This window comes from Lepisosteus platostomus, unplaced genomic scaffold (genome assembly GCF_059453375.1).
Source record: "Lepisosteus platostomus isolate fLepPlt1 unplaced genomic scaffold, fLepPlt1.hap1 Scaffold_143_H1, whole genome shotgun sequence".
In the NCBI taxonomy this organism is placed as follows: Eukaryota; Metazoa; Chordata; class Actinopteri; order Semionotiformes; family Lepisosteidae; genus Lepisosteus; species Lepisosteus platostomus.
Genome location: NW_028291524.1, coordinates 1 through 13,359, shown reverse-complemented (window position 1 = coordinate 13,359; position 13,359 = coordinate 1). Strand labels below are relative to the sequence as shown.

At 63.2% G+C, this 13,359-nt stretch overlaps 13 non-coding genes across 13 annotated transcripts; all 13 read left to right on the top strand.

Moving 5' to 3' along the window:
- Positions 1-323: 323 nt before the first annotated feature.
- On the top strand, positions 324-514 carry LOC148636839 (U2 spliceosomal RNA). Its single transcript, XR_015931861.1, has one exon. It is a non-coding gene; the product is annotated as a U2 spliceosomal RNA (small nuclear RNA).
- Positions 515-1,325: 811 nt separating this feature from the next.
- LOC148636838 (U2 spliceosomal RNA) lies at positions 1,326-1,516 on the top strand. The gene has a single exon (XR_015931860.1). It is a non-coding gene; the product is annotated as a U2 spliceosomal RNA (small nuclear RNA).
- An 811-nt stretch (positions 1,517-2,327) lies between these two features.
- LOC148636837 (U2 spliceosomal RNA) lies at positions 2,328-2,518 on the top strand. Its single transcript, XR_015931850.1, has one exon. It is a non-coding gene; the product is annotated as a U2 spliceosomal RNA (small nuclear RNA).
- Positions 2,519-3,329: 811 nt separating this feature from the next.
- LOC148636836 (U2 spliceosomal RNA) lies at positions 3,330-3,520 on the top strand. The gene has a single exon (XR_015931839.1). It is a non-coding gene; the product is annotated as a U2 spliceosomal RNA (small nuclear RNA).
- Positions 3,521-4,331: 811 nt separating this feature from the next.
- Positions 4,332-4,522, top strand: LOC148636835 (U2 spliceosomal RNA). Its single transcript, XR_015931828.1, has one exon. It is a non-coding gene; the product is annotated as a U2 spliceosomal RNA (small nuclear RNA).
- An 811-nt stretch (positions 4,523-5,333) lies between these two features.
- On the top strand, positions 5,334-5,524 carry LOC148636834 (U2 spliceosomal RNA). The gene has a single exon (XR_015931900.1). It is a non-coding gene; the product is annotated as a U2 spliceosomal RNA (small nuclear RNA).
- Positions 5,525-6,334: 810 nt separating this feature from the next.
- Positions 6,335-6,525, top strand: LOC148636833 (U2 spliceosomal RNA). Its single transcript, XR_015931889.1, has one exon. It is a non-coding gene; the product is annotated as a U2 spliceosomal RNA (small nuclear RNA).
- Positions 6,526-7,336: 811 nt separating this feature from the next.
- On the top strand, positions 7,337-7,527 carry LOC148636832 (U2 spliceosomal RNA). The gene has a single exon (XR_015931878.1). It is a non-coding gene; the product is annotated as a U2 spliceosomal RNA (small nuclear RNA).
- Positions 7,528-8,337: 810 nt separating this feature from the next.
- On the top strand, positions 8,338-8,528 carry LOC148636831 (U2 spliceosomal RNA). The gene has a single exon (XR_015931867.1). It is a non-coding gene; the product is annotated as a U2 spliceosomal RNA (small nuclear RNA).
- An 811-nt stretch (positions 8,529-9,339) lies between these two features.
- Positions 9,340-9,530, top strand: LOC148636830 (U2 spliceosomal RNA). The gene has a single exon (XR_015931822.1). It is a non-coding gene; the product is annotated as a U2 spliceosomal RNA (small nuclear RNA).
- An 811-nt stretch (positions 9,531-10,341) lies between these two features.
- Positions 10,342-10,533, top strand: LOC148636829 (U2 spliceosomal RNA). The gene has a single exon (XR_015931854.1). It is a non-coding gene; the product is annotated as a U2 spliceosomal RNA (small nuclear RNA).
- Positions 10,534-11,343: 810 nt separating this feature from the next.
- On the top strand, positions 11,344-11,533 carry LOC148636828 (U2 spliceosomal RNA). The gene has a single exon (XR_015931855.1). It is a non-coding gene; the product is annotated as a U2 spliceosomal RNA (small nuclear RNA).
- An 809-nt stretch (positions 11,534-12,342) lies between these two features.
- On the top strand, positions 12,343-12,532 carry LOC148636827 (U2 spliceosomal RNA). Its single transcript, XR_015931857.1, has one exon. It is a non-coding gene; the product is annotated as a U2 spliceosomal RNA (small nuclear RNA).
- Positions 12,533-13,359: the final 827 nt, after the last annotated feature.

Below are 13,359 nucleotides of genomic sequence, written 5' to 3'. Positions count from 1 at the left end.
GCTGGCGCTCGGCTTTCGCTTGCAGCCGGTTGGGCGCAGCTGCTGCCGGTGGGAGGGGCCTAAGCTAAGGAGGCCGGGCGGCTGGCGCCCCCTGCGGCTGCGGTCGTTGTCGGGCCGTTGACAGAAGATCAAAGAGCAGGGCCCCCGCCCGGGACTGGCAGGAAGGCAGGCGGGCAGGCAAGAGAGTGGGGGAGCAGAGTCCCGCGGCAGGCCTCTGGCTGCAGGGAGGCCGGCAGCTGCGCGGGTCCCGGGCTCCAGAGGAGTCGGCCTGCGCCACTGTGCGCCAGCGGAACGCCCGCGCGTCGGTCCGCGCCTTTGTGGGCATCGCTTCTCGGCCTTTTGGCTAAGATCAAGTGTAGTATCTGTTCTTATCAGTTTAATATCTGATACGTCCCCCATCGGGGGACCACATATTAAACGGATTTTTGGAACAGGGAGCTGGATCAGGAGCTTGCTCCGTCCTCTCCACGCATCGGCCCGGTATTGCAGCGCCTCCGGGAGCGGTGCACCACCTTCTCTCAGCGGTGAAAAGACAGACGTAGGTAGGTAGCGAGCGAGCAAGCGAAGTGGACTGGAGCTCCTTCTTCTCGGGTCTCGTCCCTCGTCCCCCATCTGTGTGTCTCTGTGTTCTGTCTCTCTCTCGCCCTCTCGGTTCCCGTGCTCCCTCTGTGCGCTTTCCCGCGTCTCGACTCTCTGGGCAAGCAGGCCGGCCCCCTTTTCGGCTCCCGTGCGTTTTCCCTCCAAAAAACTTAGGTTTTTCAGCCTTTTCCCAGGGAGGCAGGCGTGGCTTGCTTGCTTGCTTGCTTGCTTGCTTGCTTGCGTGTGTGTCCGTCCCCGTCCCTGCAGGCGGGCCCCTTTCGACAGCTGGGCGTTTTCCCTCCAAAAAACTTAGTATATCCACCTTTTCTTTCTTTTGTTTCGGCAGGCAGGCGTGTGTGCGCGCGCGTCCCCGTCCCTCCCTCCCTCCCGAGAGAGAGCTGCCCCTTGCCTCTGCCCGCAGGTGCTGGCGCTCGGCTTTCGCTTGCAGCCGGTTGGGCGCAGCTGCTGCCGGTGGGAGGGGCCTAAGCTAAGGAGGCCGGGCGGCTGGCGCCCCCTGCGGCTGCGGTCGTTGTCGGGCCGTTGACAGAAGATCAAAGAGCAGGGCCCCCGCCCGGGACTGGCAGGAAGGCAGGCGGGCAGGCAAGAGAGTGGGGGAGCAGAGTCCCGCGGCAGGCCTCTGGCTGCAGGGAGGCCGGCAGCTGCGCGGGTCCCGGGCTCCAGAGGAGTCGGCCTGCGCCACTGTGCGCCAGCGGAACGCCCGCGCGTCGGTCCGCGCCTTTGTGGGCATCGCTTCTCGGCCTTTTGGCTAAGATCAAGTGTAGTATCTGTTCTTATCAGTTTAATATCTGATACGTCCCCCATCGGGGGACCACATATTAAACGGATTTTTGGAACAGGGAGCTGGATCAGGAGCTTGCTCCGTCCTCTCCACGCATCGGCCCGGTATTGCAGCGCCTCCGGGAGCGGTGCACCACCTTCTCTCAGCGGTGAAAAGACAGACGTAGGTAGGTAGCGAGCGAGCAAGCGAAGTGGACTGGAGCTCCTTCTTCTCGGGTCTCGTCCCTCGTCCCCCATCTGTGTGTCTCTGTGTTCTGTCTCTCTCTCGCCCTCTCGGTTCCCGTGCTCCCTCTGTGCGCTTTCCCGCGTCTCGACTCTCTGGGCAAGCAGGCCGGCCCCCTTTTCGGCTCCCGTGCGTTTTCCCTCCAAAAAACTTAGGTTTTTCAGCCTTTTCCCAGGGAGGCAGGCGTGGCTTGCTTGCTTGCTTGCTTGCTTGCTTGCTTGCGTGTGTGTCCGTCCCCGTCCCTGCAGGCGGGCCCCTTTCGACAGCTGGGCGTTTTCCCTCCAAAAAACTTAGTATATCCACCTTTTCTTTCTTTTGTTTCGGCAGGCAGGCGTGTGTGCGCGCGCGTCCCCGTCCCTCCCTCCCTCCCGAGAGAGAGCTGCCCCTTGCCTCTGCCCGCAGGTGCTGGCGCTCGGCTTTCGCTTGCAGCCGGTTGGGCGCAGCTGCTGCCGGTGGGAGGGGCCTAAGCTAAGGAGGCCGGGCGGCTGGCGCCCCCTGCGGCTGCGGTCGTTGTCGGGCCGTTGACAGAAGATCAAAGAGCAGGGCCCCCGCCCGGGACTGGCAGGAAGGCAGGCGGGCAGGCAAGAGAGTGGGGGAGCAGAGTCCCGCGGCAGGCCTCTGGCTGCAGGGAGGCCGGCAGCTGCGCGGGTCCCGGGCTCCAGAGGAGTCGGCCTGCGCCACTGTGCGCCAGCGGAACGCCCGCGCGTCGGTCCGCGCCTTTGTGGGCATCGCTTCTCGGCCTTTTGGCTAAGATCAAGTGTAGTATCTGTTCTTATCAGTTTAATATCTGATACGTCCCCCATCGGGGGACCACATATTAAACGGATTTTTGGAACAGGGAGCTGGATCAGGAGCTTGCTCCGTCCTCTCCACGCATCGGCCCGGTATTGCAGCGCCTCCGGGAGCGGTGCACCACCTTCTCTCAGCGGTGAAAAGACAGACGTAGGTAGGTAGCGAGCGAGCAAGCGAAGTGGACTGGAGCTCCTTCTTCTCGGGTCTCGTCCCTCGTCCCCCATCTGTGTGTCTCTGTGTTCTGTCTCTCTCTCGCCCTCTCGGTTCCCGTGCTCCCTCTGTGCGCTTTCCCGCGTCTCGACTCTCTGGGCAAGCAGGCCGGCCCCCTTTTCGGCTCCCGTGCGTTTTCCCTCCAAAAAACTTAGGTTTTTCAGCCTTTTCCCAGGGAGGCAGGCGTGGCTTGCTTGCTTGCTTGCTTGCTTGCTTGCTTGCGTGTGTGTCCGTCCCCGTCCCTGCAGGCGGGCCCCTTTCGACAGCTGGGCGTTTTCCCTCCAAAAAACTTAGTATATCCACCTTTTCTTTCTTTTGTTTCGGCAGGCAGGCGTGTGTGCGCGCGCGTCCCCGTCCCTCCCTCCCTCCCGAGAGAGAGCTGCCCCTTGCCTCTGCCCGCAGGTGCTGGCGCTCGGCTTTCGCTTGCAGCCGGTTGGGCGCAGCTGCTGCCGGTGGGAGGGGCCTAAGCTAAGGAGGCCGGGCGGCTGGCGCCCCCTGCGGCTGCGGTCGTTGTCGGGCCGTTGACAGAAGATCAAAGAGCAGGGCCCCCGCCCGGGACTGGCAGGAAGGCAGGCGGGCAGGCAAGAGAGTGGGGGAGCAGAGTCCCGCGGCAGGCCTCTGGCTGCAGGGAGGCCGGCAGCTGCGCGGGTCCCGGGCTCCAGAGGAGTCGGCCTGCGCCACTGTGCGCCAGCGGAACGCCCGCGCGTCGGTCCGCGCCTTTGTGGGCATCGCTTCTCGGCCTTTTGGCTAAGATCAAGTGTAGTATCTGTTCTTATCAGTTTAATATCTGATACGTCCCCCATCGGGGGACCACATATTAAACGGATTTTTGGAACAGGGAGCTGGATCAGGAGCTTGCTCCGTCCTCTCCACGCATCGGCCCGGTATTGCAGCGCCTCCGGGAGCGGTGCACCACCTTCTCTCAGCGGTGAAAAGACAGACGTAGGTAGGTAGCGAGCGAGCAAGCGAAGTGGACTGGAGCTCCTTCTTCTCGGGTCTCGTCCCTCGTCCCCCATCTGTGTGTCTCTGTGTTCTGTCTCTCTCTCGCCCTCTCGGTTCCCGTGCTCCCTCTGTGCGCTTTCCCGCGTCTCGACTCTCTGGGCAAGCAGGCCGGCCCCCTTTTCGGCTCCCGTGCGTTTTCCCTCCAAAAAACTTAGGTTTTTCAGCCTTTTCCCAGGGAGGCAGGCGTGGCTTGCTTGCTTGCTTGCTTGCTTGCTTGCTTGCGTGTGTGTCCGTCCCCGTCCCTGCAGGCGGGCCCCTTTCGACAGCTGGGCGTTTTCCCTCCAAAAAACTTAGTATATCCACCTTTTCTTTCTTTTGTTTCGGCAGGCAGGCGTGTGTGCGCGCGCGTCCCCGTCCCTCCCTCCCTCCCGAGAGAGAGCTGCCCCTTGCCTCTGCCCGCAGGTGCTGGCGCTCGGCTTTCGCTTGCAGCCGGTTGGGCGCAGCTGCTGCCGGTGGGAGGGGCCTAAGCTAAGGAGGCCGGGCGGCTGGCGCCCCCTGCGGCTGCGGTCGTTGTCGGGCCGTTGACAGAAGATCAAAGAGCAGGGCCCCCGCCCGGGACTGGCAGGAAGGCAGGCGGGCAGGCAAGAGAGTGGGGGAGCAGAGTCCCGCGGCAGGCCTCTGGCTGCAGGGAGGCCGGCAGCTGCGCGGGTCCCGGGCTCCAGAGGAGTCGGCCTGCGCCACTGTGCGCCAGCGGAACGCCCGCGCGTCGGTCCGCGCCTTTGTGGGCATCGCTTCTCGGCCTTTTGGCTAAGATCAAGTGTAGTATCTGTTCTTATCAGTTTAATATCTGATACGTCCCCCATCGGGGGACCACATATTAAACGGATTTTTGGAACAGGGAGCTGGATCAGGAGCTTGCTCCGTCCTCTCCACGCATCGGCCCGGTATTGCAGCGCCTCCGGGAGCGGTGCACCACCTTCTCTCAGCGGTGAAAAGACAGACGTAGGTAGGTAGCGAGCGAGCAAGCGAAGTGGACTGGAGCTCCTTCTTCTCGGGTCTCGTCCCTCGTCCCCCATCTGTGTGTCTCTGTGTTCTGTCTCTCTCTCGCCCTCTCGGTTCCCGTGCTCCCTCTGTGCGCTTTCCCGCGTCTCGACTCTCTGGGCAAGCAGGCCGGCCCCCTTTTCGGCTCCCGTGCGTTTTCCCTCCAAAAAACTTAGGTTTTTCAGCCTTTTCCCAGGGAGGCAGGCGTGGCTTGCTTGCTTGCTTGCTTGCTTGCTTGCTTGCGTGTGTGTCCGTCCCCGTCCCTGCAGGCGGGCCCCTTTCGACAGCTGGGCGTTTTCCCTCCAAAAAACTTAGTATATCCACCTTTTCTTTCTTTTGTTTCGGCAGGCAGGCGTGTGTGCGCGCGCGTCCCCGTCCCTCCCTCCCTCCCGAGAGAGAGCTGCCCCTTGCCTCTGCCCGCAGGTGCTGGCGCTCGGCTTTCGCTTGCAGCCGGTTGGGCGCAGCTGCTGCCGGTGGGAGGGGCCTAAGCTAAGGAGGCCGGGCGGCTGGCGCCCCCTGCGGCTGCGGTCGTTGTCGGGCCGTTGACAGAAGATCAAAGAGCAGGGCCCCCGCCCGGGACTGGCAGGAAGGCAGGCGGGCAGGCAAGAGAGTGGGGGAGCAGAGTCCCGCGGCAGGCCTCTGGCTGCAGGGAGGCCGGCAGCTGCGCGGGTCCCGGGCTCCAGAGGAGTCGGCCTGCGCCACTGTGCGCCAGCGGAACGCCCGCGCGTCGGTCCGCGCCTTTGTGGGCATCGCTTCTCGGCCTTTTGGCTAAGATCAAGTGTAGTATCTGTTCTTATCAGTTTAATATCTGATACGTCCCCCATCGGGGGACCACATATTAAACGGATTTTTGGAACAGGGAGCTGGATCAGGAGCTTGCTCCGTCCTCTCCACGCATCGGCCCGGTATTGCAGCGCCTCCGGGAGCGGTGCACCACCTTCTCTCAGCGGTGAAAAGACAGACGTAGGTAGGTAGCGAGCGAGCAAGCGAAGTGGACTGGAGCTCCTTCTTCTCGGGTCTCGTCCCTCGTCCCCCATCTGTGTGTCTCTGTGTTCTGTCTCTCTCTCGCCCTCTCGGTTCCCGTGCTCCCTCTGTGCGCTTTCCCGCGTCTCGACTCTCTGGGCAAGCAGGCCGGCCCCCTTTTCGGCTCCCGTGCGTTTTCCCTCCAAAAAACTTAGGTTTTTCAGCCTTTTCCCAGGGAGGCAGGCGTGGCTTGCTTGCTTGCTTGCTTGCTTGCTTGCTTGCGTGTGTGTCCGTCCCCGTCCCTGCAGGCGGGCCCCTTTCGACAGCTGGGCGTTTTCCCTCCAAAAAACTTAGTATATCCACCTTTTCTTTCTTTTGTTTCGGCAGGCAGGCGTGTGTGCGCGCGCGTCCCCGTCCCTCCCTCCCTCCCGAGAGAGAGCTGCCCCTTGCCTCTGCCCGCAGGTGCTGGCGCTCGGCTTTCGCTTGCAGCCGGTTGGGCGCAGCTGCTGCCGGTGGGAGGGGCCTAAGCTAAGGAGGCCGGGCGGCTGGCGCCCCTGCGGCTGCGGTCGTTGTCGGGCCGTTGACAGAAGATCAAAGAGCAGGGCCCCCGCCCGGGACTGGCAGGAAGGCAGGCGGGCAGGCAAGAGAGTGGGGGAGCAGAGTCCCGCGGCAGGCCTCTGGCTGCAGGGAGGCCGGCAGCTGCGCGGGTCCCGGGCTCCAGAGGAGTCGGCCTGCGCCACTGTGCGCCAGCGGAACGCCCGCGCGTCGGTCCGCGCCTTTGTGGGCATCGCTTCTCGGCCTTTTGGCTAAGATCAAGTGTAGTATCTGTTCTTATCAGTTTAATATCTGATACGTCCCCCATCGGGGGACCACATATTAAACGGATTTTTGGAACAGGGAGCTGGATCAGGAGCTTGCTCCGTCCTCTCCACGCATCGGCCCGGTATTGCAGCGCCTCCGGGAGCGGTGCACCACCTTCTCTCAGCGGTGAAAAGACAGACGTAGGTAGGTAGCGAGCGAGCAAGCGAAGTGGACTGGAGCTCCTTCTTCTCGGGTCTCGTCCCTCGTCCCCCATCTGTGTGTCTCTGTGTTCTGTCTCTCTCTCGCCCTCTCGGTTCCCGTGCTCCCTCTGTGCGCTTTCCCGCGTCTCGACTCTCTGGGCAAGCAGGCCGGCCCCCTTTTCGGCTCCCGTGCGTTTTCCCTCCAAAAAACTTAGGTTTTTCAGCCTTTTCCCAGGGAGGCAGGCGTGGCTTGCTTGCTTGCTTGCTTGCTTGCTTGCTTGCGTGTGTGTCCGTCCCCGTCCCTGCAGGCGGGCCCCTTTCGACAGCTGGGCGTTTTCCCTCCAAAAAACTTAGTATATCCACCTTTTCTTTCTTTTGTTTCGGCAGGCAGGCGTGTGTGCGCGCGCGTCCCCGTCCCTCCCTCCCTCCCGAGAGAGAGCTGCCCCTTGCCTCTGCCCGCAGGTGCTGGCGCTCGGCTTTCGCTTGCAGCCGGTTGGGCGCAGCTGCTGCCGGTGGGAGGGGCCTAAGCTAAGGAGGCCGGGCGGCTGGCGCCCCCTGCGGCTGCGGTCGTTGTCGGGCCGTTGACAGAAGATCAAAGAGCAGGGCCCCCGCCCGGGACTGGCAGGAAGGCAGGCGGGCAGGCAAGAGAGTGGGGGAGCAGAGTCCCGCGGCAGGCCTCTGGCTGCAGGGAGGCCGGCAGCTGCGCGGGTCCCGGGCTCCAGAGGAGTCGGCCTGCGCCACTGTGCGCCAGCGGAACGCCCGCGCGTCGGTCCGCGCCTTTGTGGGCATCGCTTCTCGGCCTTTTGGCTAAGATCAAGTGTAGTATCTGTTCTTATCAGTTTAATATCTGATACGTCCCCCATCGGGGGACCACATATTAAACGGATTTTTGGAACAGGGAGCTGGATCAGGAGCTTGCTCCGTCCTCTCCACGCATCGGCCCGGTATTGCAGCGCCTCCGGGAGCGGTGCACCACCTTCTCTCAGCGGTGAAAAGACAGACGTAGGTAGGTAGCGAGCGAGCAAGCGAAGTGGACTGGAGCTCCTTCTTCTCGGGTCTCGTCCCTCGTCCCCCATCTGTGTGTCTCTGTGTTCTGTCTCTCTCTCGCCCTCTCGGTTCCCGTGCTCCCTCTGTGCGCTTTCCCGCGTCTCGACTCTCTGGGCAAGCAGGCCGGCCCCTTTTCGGCTCCCGTGCGTTTTCCCTCCAAAAAACTTAGGTTTTTCAGCCTTTTCCCAGGGAGGCAGGCGTGGCTTGCTTGCTTGCTTGCTTGCTTGCTTGCTTGCGTGTGTGTCCGTCCCCGTCCCTGCAGGCGGGCCCCTTTCGACAGCTGGGCGTTTTCCCTCCAAAAAACTTAGTATATCCACCTTTTCTTTCTTTTGTTTCGGCAGGCAGGCGTGTGTGCGCGCGCGTCCCCGTCCCTCCCTCCCTCCCGAGAGAGAGCTGCCCCTTGCCTCTGCCCGCAGGTGCTGGCGCTCGGCTTTCGCTTGCAGCCGGTTGGGCGCAGCTGCTGCCGGTGGGAGGGGCCTAAGCTAAGGAGGCCGGGCGGCTGGCGCCCCCTGCGGCTGCGGTCGTTGTCGGGCCGTTGACAGAAGATCAAAGAGCAGGGCCCCCGCCCGGGACTGGCAGGAAGGCAGGCGGGCAGGCAAGAGAGTGGGGGAGCAGAGTCCCGCGGCAGGCCTCTGGCTGCAGGGAGGCCGGCAGCTGCGCGGGTCCCGGGCTCCAGAGGAGTCGGCCTGCGCCACTGTGCGCCAGCGGAACGCCCGCGCGTCGGTCCGCGCCTTTGTGGGCATCGCTTCTCGGCCTTTTGGCTAAGATCAAGTGTAGTATCTGTTCTTATCAGTTTAATATCTGATACGTCCCCCATCGGGGGACCACATATTAAACGGATTTTTGGAACAGGGAGCTGGATCAGGAGCTTGCTCCGTCCTCTCCACGCATCGGCCCGGTATTGCAGCGCCTCCGGGAGCGGTGCACCACCTTCTCTCAGCGGTGAAAAGACAGACGTAGGTAGGTAGCGAGCGAGCAAGCGAAGTGGACTGGAGCTCCTTCTTCTCGGGTCTCGTCCCTCGTCCCCCATCTGTGTGTCTCTGTGTTCTGTCTCTCTCTCGCCCTCTCGGTTCCCGTGCTCCCTCTGTGCGCTTTCCCGCGTCTCGACTCTCTGGGCAAGCAGGCCGGCCCCCTTTTCGGCTCCCGTGCGTTTTCCCTCCAAAAAACTTAGGTTTTTCAGCCTTTTCCCAGGGAGGCAGGCGTGGCTTGCTTGCTTGCTTGCTTGCTTGCTTGCTTGCGTGTGTGTCCGTCCCCGTCCCTGCAGGCGGGCCCCTTTCGACAGCTGGGCGTTTTCCCTCCAAAAAACTTAGTATATCCACCTTTTCTTTCTTTTGTTTCGGCAGGCAGGCGTGTGTGCGCGCGCGTCCCCGTCCCTCCCTCCCTCCCGAGAGAGAGCTGCCCCTTGCCTCTGCCCGCAGGTGCTGGCGCTCGGCTTTCGCTTGCAGCCGGTTGGGCGCAGCTGCTGCCGGTGGGAGGGGCCTAAGCTAAGGAGGCCGGGCGGCTGGCGCCCCCTGCGGCTGCGGTCGTTGTCGGGCCGTTGACAGAAGATCAAAGAGCAGGGCCCCCGCCCGGGACTGGCAGGAAGGCAGGCGGGCAGGCAAGAGAGTGGGGGAGCAGAGTCCCGCGGCAGGCCTCTGGCTGCAGGGAGGCCGGCAGCTGCGCGGGTCCCGGGCTCCAGAGGAGTCGGCCTGCGCCACTGTGCGCCAGCGGAACGCCCGCGCGTCGGTCCGCGCCTTTGTGGGCATCGCTTCTCGGCCTTTTGGCTAAGATCAAGTGTAGTATCTGTTCTTATCAGTTTAATATCTGATACGTCCCCCATCGGGGGACCACATATTAAACGGATTTTTGGAACAGGGAGCTGGATCAGGAGCTTGCTCCGTCCTCTCCACGCATCGGCCCGGTATTGCAGCGCCTCCGGGAGCGGTGCACCACCTTCTCTCAGCGGTGAAAAGACAGACGTAGGTAGGTAGCGAGCGAGCAAGCGAAGTGGACTGGAGCTCCTTCTTCTCGGGTCTCGTCCCTCGTCCCCCATCTGTGTGTCTCTGTGTTCTGTCTCTCTCTCGCCCTCTCGGTTCCCGTGCTCCCTCTGTGCGCTTTCCCGCGTCTCGACTCTCTGGGCAAGCAGGCCGGCCCCCTTTTCGGCTCCCGTGCGTTTTCCCTCCAAAAAACTTAGGTTTTTCAGCCTTTTCCCAGGGAGGCAGGCGTGGCTTGCTTGCTTGCTTGCTTGCTTGCTTGCTTGCGTGTGTGTCCGTCCCCGTCCCTGCAGGCGGGCCCCTTTCGACAGCTGGGCGTTTTCCCTCCAAAAAACTTAGTATATCCACCTTTTCTTTCTTTTGTTTCGGCAGGCAGGCGTGTGTGCGCGCGCGTCCCCGTCCCTCCCTCCCTCCCGAGAGAGAGCTGCCCCTTGCCTCTGCCCGCAGGTGCTGGCGCTCGGCTTTCGCTTGCAGCCGGTTGGGCGCAGCTGCTGCCGGTGGGAGGGGCCTAAGCTAAGGAGGCCGGGCGGCTGGCGCCCCCTGCGGCTGCGGTCGTTGTCGGGCCGTTGACAGAAGATCAAAGAGCAGGGCCCCCGCCCGGGACTGGCAGGAAGGCAGGCGGGCAGGCAAGAGAGTGGGGGAGCAGAGTCCCGCGGCAGGCCTCTGGCTGCAGGGAGGCCGGCAGCTGCGCGGGTCCCGGGCTCCAGAGGAGTCGGCCTGCGCCACTGTGCGCCAGCGGAACGCCCGCGCGTCGGTCCGCGCCTTTGTGGGCATCGCTTCTCGGCCTTTTGGCTAAGATCAAGTGTAGTATCTGTTCTTATCAGTTTAATATCTGATACGTCCCCCATCGGGGGACCACATATTAAACGGATTTTTTGGAACAGGGAGCTGGATCAGGAGCTTGCTCCGTCCTCTCCACGCATCGGCCCGGTATTGCAGCGCCTCCGGGAGCGGTGCACCACCTTCTCTCAGCGGTGAAAAGACAGACGTAGGTAGGTAGCGAGCGAGCAAGCGAAGTGGACTGGAGCTCCTTCTTCTCGGGTCTCGTCCCTCGTCCCCCATCTGTGTGTCTCTGTGTTCTGTCTCTCTCTCGCCCTCTCGGTTCCCGTGCTCCCTCTGTGCGCTTTCCCGCGTCTCGACTCTCTGGGCAAGCAGGCCGGCCCCCTTTTCGGCTCCCGTGCGTTTTCCCTCCAAAAAACTTAGGTTTTTCAGCCTTTTCCCAGGGAGGCAGGCGTGGCTTGCTTGCTTGCTTGCTTGCTTGCTTGCTTGCGTGTGTGTCCGTCCCCGTCCCTGCAGGCGGGCCCCTTTCGACAGCTGGGCGTTTTCCCTCCAAAAAACTTAGTATATCCACCTTTTCTTTCTTTTGTTTCGGCAGGCAGGCGTGTGTGCGCGCGCGTCCCCGTCCCTCCCTCCCTCCCGAGAGAGAGCTGCCCCTTGCCTCTGCCCGCAGGTGCTGGCGCTCGGCTTTCGCTTGCAGCCGGTTGGGCGCAGCTGCTGCCGGTGGGAGGGGCCTAAGCTAAGGAGGCCGGGCGGCTGGCGCCCCCTGCGGCTGCGGTCGTTGTCGGGCCGTTGACAGAAGATCAAAGAGCAGGGCCCCCGCCCGGGACTGGCAGGAAGGCAGGCGGGCAGGCAAGAGAGTGGGGGAGCAGAGTCCCGCGGCAGGCCTCTGGCTGCAGGAGGCCGGCAGCTGCGCGGGTCCCGGGCTCCAGAGGAGTCGGCCTGCGCCACTGTGCGCCAGCGGAACGCCCGCGCGTCGGTCCGCGCCTTTGTGGGCATCGCTTCTCGGCCTTTTGGCTAAGATCAAGTGTAGTATCTGTTCTTATCAGTTTAATATCTGATACGTCCCCCATCGGGGACCACATATTAAACGGATTTTTGGAACAGGGAGCTGGATCAGGAGCTTGCTCCGTCCTCTCCACGCATCGGCCCGGTATTGCAGCGCCTCCGGGAGCGGTGCACCACCTTCTCTCAGCGGTGAAAAGACAGACGTAGGTAGGTAGCGAGCGAGCAAGCGAAGTGGACTGGAGCTCCTTCTTCTTCGGTCTCGTCCCTCGTCCCCCATCTGTGTGTCTCTGTGTTCTGTCTCTCTCTCGCCCTCTCGGTTCCCGTGCTCCCTCTGTGCGCTTTCCCGCGTCTCGACTCTCTGGGCAAGCAGGCCGGCCCCCTTTTCGGCTCCCGTGCGTTTTCCCTCCAAAAACTTAGGTTTTTCAGCCTTTTCCCAGGGAGGCAGGCGTGGCTTGCTTGCTTGCTTGCTTGCTTGCTTGCTTGCGTGTGTGTCCGTCCCCGTCCCTGCAGGCGGGCCCCTTTCGACAGCTGGGCGTTTTCCCTCCAAAAAAACTTAGTATATCCACCTTTTCTTTCTTTTGTTTCGGCAGGCAGGCGTGTGTGCGCGCGCGTCCCCGTCCCTCCCTCCCTCCGAGAGAGAGCTGCCCCTTGCCTCTGCCCGCAGGTGCTGGCGCTCGGCTTTCGCTTGCAGCCGGTTGGGCGCAGCTGCTGCCGGTGGGAGGGGCCTAAGCTAAGGAGGCCGGGCGGCTGGCGCCCCCTGCGGCTGCGGTCGTTGTCGGGCCGTTGACAGAAGATCAAAGAGCAGGGCCCCCGCCCGGGACTGGCAGGAAGGCAGGCGGGCAGGCAAGAGAGTGGGGGAGCAGAGTCCCGCGGCAGGCCTCTGGCTGCAGGGAGGCCGGCAGTGCGCGGGTCCCGGGCTCCAGAGGAGTCGGCCTGCGCCACTGTGCGCCAGCGGAACGCCCGCGCGTCGGTCCGCGCCTTTGTGGGCATCGCTTCTCGGCCTTTTGGCTAAGATCAAGTGTAGTATCTGTTCTTATCAGTTTAATATCTGATACGTCCCCCATCGGGGGACCACATATTAAACGGATTTTGGAACAGGGAGCTGGATCAGGAGCTTGCTCCGTCCTCTCCACGCATCGGCCCGGTATTGCAGCGCCTCCGGGAGCGGTGCACCACCTTCTCTCAGCGGTGAAAAGACAGACGTAGGTAGGTAGCGAGCGAGCAAGCGAAGTGGACTGGAGCTCCTTCTTCTCGGGTCTCGTCCCTCGTCCCCCATCTGTGTGTCTCTGTGTTCTGTCTCTCTCTCGCCCTCTCGGTTCCCGTGCTCCCTCTGTGCGCTTTCCCGCGTCTCGACTCTCTGGGCAAGCAGGCCGGCCCCCTTTTCGGCTCCCGTGCGTTTTCCCTCCAAAAAACTTAGGTTTTTCAGCCTTTTCCCAGGGAGGCAGGCGTGGCTTGCTTGCTTGCTTGCTTGCTTGCTTGCTTGCGTGTGTGTCCGTCCCCGTCCCTGCAGGCGGGCCCCTTTCGACAGCTGGGCGTTTTCCCTCCAAAAAACTTAGTATATCCACCTTTTCTTTCTTTTGTTTCGGCAGGCAGGCGTGTGTGCGCGCGCGTCCCCGTCCCTCCCTCCCTCCCGAGAGAGAGCTGCCCCTTGCTCTGCCCGCAGGTGCTGGCGCTCGGCTTTCGCTTGCAGCCGGTGGGGCGCAGCTGCTGCCGGTGGGAGGGGCCTAAGCTAAGGAGGCCGGGCGGCTGGCGCCCCCTGCGGCTGCGGTCGTTGTCGGGCCGTTGACAGAAGATCAAAGAGCAGGGCCCCCGCCCGGGACTGGCAGGAAGGCAGGCGGGCAGGCAAGAGAGTGGGGGAGCAGAGTCCCGCGGCAGGCCTCTGGCTGCAGGGAGGCCGGCAGCTGCGCGGGTCCCGGGCTCCAGAGGAGTCGGCCTGCGCCACTGTGCGCCAGCGGAACGCCCGCGCGTCGGTCCGCGCCTTTGTGGGCATCGCTTCTCGGCCTTT